The sequence below is a fragment of the Linepithema humile genome, chromosome 2 (genome assembly GCF_040581485.1).
Source record: "Linepithema humile isolate Giens D197 chromosome 2, Lhum_UNIL_v1.0, whole genome shotgun sequence".
Classification (NCBI taxonomy): domain Eukaryota; kingdom Metazoa; phylum Arthropoda; class Insecta; order Hymenoptera; family Formicidae; genus Linepithema; species Linepithema humile.
Genome location: NC_090129.1, coordinates 17,172,807 through 17,178,806, shown reverse-complemented (window position 1 = coordinate 17,178,806; position 6,000 = coordinate 17,172,807).

The window sequence follows — 6,000 nt, the reverse complement described above, 5'->3', positions numbered from 1 at the left end:
TTAAAAAATGTATTAAAATTTATTAAAAATAAATTTTTTATTTTTAAATTTATTAAGTGGAAATATTTCAATAGATTTCTACGTCATCCATGAAGTACTAATGTTGACGCGTTTTTTTTTAAGTGATTTCCCTCGTAGACCTATTCCACTAAAGATAAAAATAACAAATTCTTAATTTAAAAAAAATATATAAAAGAGATTTTCTTAATTAAATTATTTTAGCCTTTTATGAGAATAAACAATTGATGCAATAATGTAGATAGAAACTACTTTTTAAAAAACGCGTCAGCATTAGTACCTCATGGGTGACGTAAAAAACTATTGAAATATTTCTACTTAATAAATTTAAAAATAAAAATTTATTTTTAATAAATTGTAATAAATTTTTTTTAATTTTAATGAATAGGGAGAAGAACCTACTCACAGAACCTAATCAGATGGTGCCGCTCCTAATGCTCGGCGGCGCTGGCCCTGCGGCTGCGGCGCGCGCGGTAAGAAGAGGAAAGGAGGCGTATACCGCGGGAATCGGCTGAAATGTTCAACTAATTCCGAGCACTGTTTTATAACATAGGACATTTGCAGTTTTTTATGTATTTATAAATTAAAAACAATCAAAAATATTTTTATTTATCAATAAACATATATGTATAAAAATTGCCAAATTTTGCTAATTTTAATGGTTTATATTATTGAACTGTGCACCGTCAGAATTATAAAGTATATTACAATAAAGTATATTACAATAAAGTAAGTTCCTTTTGGAAACTATGAAAAACTTTATGTAATAAAAATTATTTAACAATACTTTATGTCACAAAAATTATGTAACAAAATGTTACGAGTTATAGTTTCGACTTTATTTATATTATACTTTTGACGGTACGCACTTTGAAAATATATACCGTTGGGTTTTAGAGTATTTATTTTAATAAGAAGTCTTACACGCGTCTGTCGTCACACAACTCGCGTTATCACACACAATAAAGAAGAAGACAAGTGAGAGAGGAGGGGAAAAATGAAAACAAAAGGAACTTTAATACGACAGCCTATCGCTGCCTACTTCTTCACCTCACAGTCGCGCGAGAGTTTAAATTCTAAATTATTTCAACACTCTCTCCAGAAATGAACTCTCTCACTCTCACATTTATACTGTCTCTCAGATGTGCAAATCGAACACGCGCCAAAGACTTTGTCAATATGTCAGTTATCTGATCCTCGCTTTTAACATATATTACACATATGATATTTTTCTCGCACATTTCGCGTATAAAACAATATCTAACATGAACATGTTTTATTCTCTTATGGAACTCTGAGTTCTTCTCTCTGGGACACAATCCTGTCTACGTGAAGACCAGATTATTGGTCCCCTAGCTAGAAAACTCATACAACCACTCATTGACTTTCGCGTTGCAAGATCTTCGGCATAATCAGCGTTGCTATAACTCACTGGCGTGTCATACCCCCTTTTTTGATACATTATGCCTACGCTTTTCGTATCCGATAAATAACGCAAAATTTTCTTCACTGCATTCCAACATTCTTCATTGTAGTTTGACAAGAACCGACTTACAAAACTTACAGCAAATGCAATGTCAGGTCGACTAACAACTGCTACAAACATTATTGATCCTACTACCTCACGATATGGAACTTTAGGTAAATTATATGGAACTTCAGCTAAATCATTTGAATCTCCGCTGTGAATATTGTCTATCGAAGCTTTATCAATCGGCATACTCACACTCTTGCATTCATTCATCCTAAATTTATCCAACATCTTCTGAATGTATTTTTCCTGATTTATAAACAAGATTCCATTCTTAAAGTCTCTATATATTTGCATCCCGCAGAAATTGCTCGCATCCAGAATTTTTATAGTCACAAATTCACTCAAGGCTTTAATCGTGTAATCTATTGCGTCATTATCTTTCGACAAAATCAAACCATCATCCACATACAGAGCCAATATCACCGCACTGCCTTTAAGTAACCATTGAATACGCATGGATCTGCTTGACTTTTCACAAACTTAAAACTATATAAAAATTCGTTGAACGTCTCGTTCCAACATCTTGATGCCTGCTTCAGCCCATAAAGCGATTTCTCCAACTTCAGAACATAATCCTCTTCGTCGTTGTTGATCCTGAGACCTTCCGGAATTCTCATGAAGATATTCTCCTTCAGCCTACCATTCAAAAAGGCCGTTTTCACATCGAATTGTACCAATTCGAGGTCGTACTGTGCCACCATCGCCAACAATACCCGTAATGAGTCGTAACGCACCACTGGTGAGAATGTCTCATGGTAGTCCACTCCCTGTGTCTGCGTAAAACCTCGTGCAACAAGACGAGCCTTATAGCGTCGACCGTCCTTAAGATCTTGGATCTTAAACACTCACTTGGATGTAATTGCTTTTTGCCCACTATCCTTCACGACCTTCCATGTTCCATTTTCTTCATGTGCAAGTAACTCCTCTTTCACTGCTCTCTCCTATTTCGCACAGTCTGGTCCTGTCATCGTTTCAACAAACGTTCTCGGTTCTTCTATCGCTGCCCAGGATGTTTCATAGCGAATCGGTGCTCTGCGCTCACGTTGCGAACGCCTCAGTTCCTCATTCGCTTCTTCCTCGATCACGAGCTTACGTGCATTTTTATCCTGTTTGTCTTTTTCGATCATTGAGAGCCTCTTTAGCACAGCTGCTTCTTGAATTTCTTGTTCCACCACAGGAGTGACTTCTTCTTCAATGGAAATCTTTACTTGCACTTCCTCGCTTTTCTTCTTGTTATTTAGTGGAACATCTTTCTCATGTATCGTCACGTCTTTTGATTCCTTGATACTTCTTGTCATTGGCAGATACACCCTCACGTTTCTCGATTCGCTTTGGAATCCTACAAAAATTCCCTTTTACTGTACTTTTGAGTTAAATTTCTTACGAAACATACTTGGAACGTGCATGTACGCATCGGAGCCGAACATCTTTAGTTTTGATAGATCTGGTTTCTTCCCAGTCCACATCTCGTAAGGTGATACATCTCTATCCTTTCGATTAATAATGCGATTGAGCATGTATACTGCATAAGCTGTAGCCTCTGCCCACAGAATCTTCGGTAGACCTTTTGCATAGAAAAGAGTACGTGCGCACTCAACAACCGTCCGGTTATTACGCTCCGCCTTCCCGTTTTGCTCTGCAGTAAACGGTGCTGTCAGCTCATGTCTAATACCCTTTTCTTCCAAGTATCTTTTTATCTCATTATTCACATATTCGCGACCTCGGTCCGTTCGAAGCACTTTTATTGATCTCTCAAAGCGATTTCGCACAGCAGTTTCAAATATTTTGAATTTCTCAAATACATCAGACTTATTTTGCATAAAACAAATCACACGAAAGTCAGTAGCATCGTCCTTAAAATTTACATACCAACGCGAACGACCGATTGACTCAATTTCTATTGGCCCCACTACATCACTGTGAATGACCTCACCCGGTTTCGTATCACGTCCATCTTTGATCGACTTATACGTTTTTCGATGCATTTTTCCCATTTGACACGGTTTACAAACTTCACATTCCCAATATCAATCGATGGCAGCAGTCTGTGTTTCATCATCCTTTCGATAGTTCCAACGTTTACATGCCCAAATCTTTTATGTAAAACTCTTAAGTCTGAACTACACTCCGCAGTATTTGCCTCACAGCAGGATACGGTTTTAAATGCTAAGCGATACACGTTATTTGAAGACCTCACGCCCTCAGCAACTTTGTTGTTATTGTGCATTAGTTCCATTCTCTTTTTCGTAAGAATTACTCGTATACCTTTGCCTGTTAACAGTCCCGCAGACAAAAGATTCCTACGTAAAGTCGGTACATAGAACACATTATCGATGCGAGCCTTCTCATATTTTCCGTCAACGCACTTCATTATCTCAACGTATCCGCATCCCTTCGCAGGACAAACTCCATCATTGCCAACCTTTATATTCTTATCCGTGCCTTCTTGATAATCTCTAATCCACTCTCGACAGAATGTGGAATGTAGTGATGCACAACTGTCCAAGAACCATGTGTCATCCCATGCCAAATCACCATGATCAAACATGGCCGGAAACGCGAACGCACACGCTGCACCAAAGCCACCAGACGTACTACCGGAAGCGCCGCCATTTTTACTCGACTTACTTTTCTGTTTCGTCGGACACTGCCATACAAAATGTCCTTTCTTGTCGCACCGGAAACACTTCATATTTCCCTTCTCGGGTTTCTTGGTCTGTTTACTCTTGCTTCTGCCTTTATTTTCCGTGTTGCCCTTCGCGCTCTTCGTTGGATTAACCACTATAGTTGCTAGTCCCTCACTAATCTATTCCTCCTTGAGTACATTTTTCTCTTCTTGTAATAATTTGTCAAGCAAATTCGAAATGGTCTGCGCATTTTCCGGAACATTGGTTCATGTGGTTTAAATGCGCGATATTTCGAGTGCAACGTCGATGTAATTTTAGCTATGATCGTATCATCATCGATGTCCTTTCCTATGTCACGTAGCCGGAAAGCGCGATTTTGCACACGCGCCACATGCTGCGCCATTGTGCAGCCCGGTTCCATTGCGTATCTATGGAAATCTTCTAACAACGACACCTTGTTCGTCGATGATCACTCATGGATTGTCGACAGCTTTCTCCACATGTTATGAGCGGTATCACATACAGTCAGATATTCCATCTGTATCTCGTTACACGCTGTGATTATGAGAAATCGTGCCTTCGCGTCCCTCTTCTTCCATGCCACACGCTCAGCATTTCTCACCGCTGCATCCGCATCCATAGCCTCTTCAGGAAGCGTCTCACTTCCCTCGACAATTCTCATTAAATCGTTGTAGTCAAATAATGTTTTCATCTGAAATTTCCATGGTTGGAAATTTGTACCATCGAATTTCATGATGTTTTGCAGAGAAAACTTCTCACTAGCCATTTTTCACTCGACAACGCTTCTCAGGCAACTCAAAAGAAAAAGTTTTAATGTTCACACGAAATATCACTTAAACTACCAATTATTATGTACTTATGCGTACTCTGGGCCCATAACCTGTTGGGTTTAAGAGTATTTATTTTAATAATATAAGAAGTCTGACACGCGTCCGTCGTCACACAACTAACGTTACCATACACAATAAAGAAGAAGACAAGTGAGAGAGGAGGGGAAAAATAGAACAAAAGGAACTCTAATACAACAGCCTATCGCTGCCCATTTCCTTACCTCACAGTCGCGCGAGAGTTTAAATTCTAAATTGTTTCAACAGTTTACATAATGTTCTATTTGCTAAATATAATTTTGAATATGGAAGTGATACATTTTTATGTTGTATGGAATAATTTAGTATAATTTAGTATAATTAAAGATTGCGATGGATGTTAATAAATGGTATGTATTTATAATTATTGTACTTAAAATACATACACATCAAAATATACTTACAAAAGATAGTCGTTTTATTTAATTACACAAATACATTGTTACGTCCTACATCCTACACGGTTCTTCTTTGCGCAACTTTCTCACGATCAGTCGGTAAAACTCAAAGAGATCCCCAATGGAAATTTGTCCGTTACATATCTTATCGAGAAAAAAAAAAAAAAAAAATATATATATATATATATATATATATATATCTTAATGGAAATTTGGCCTTTACAAATAAAAATAAAACCATAAAACTCACTAAGATTATTTCAGACACATATAGAAATTTCCGATAAGATAAATTGTCCTTTGAGTTTCCGGCGATGATCACGTCCGCACCGATAAAATTTTATAGCGTCTACACTAAATACCACCACCAAGTATCTCGCCTTATTCCCGCCTATCCTTAAGTTCAATTTCCTATTGGAAATCTATCTTTATTACTTTCCTCCACCCTAAGATTTTCTCAAAGATCCAAAATCTTAAGGAATACCTCCTTTCCAAAACCAAAAAATCTGAGTATAAAAGGAAGGGACCCAGCGAGA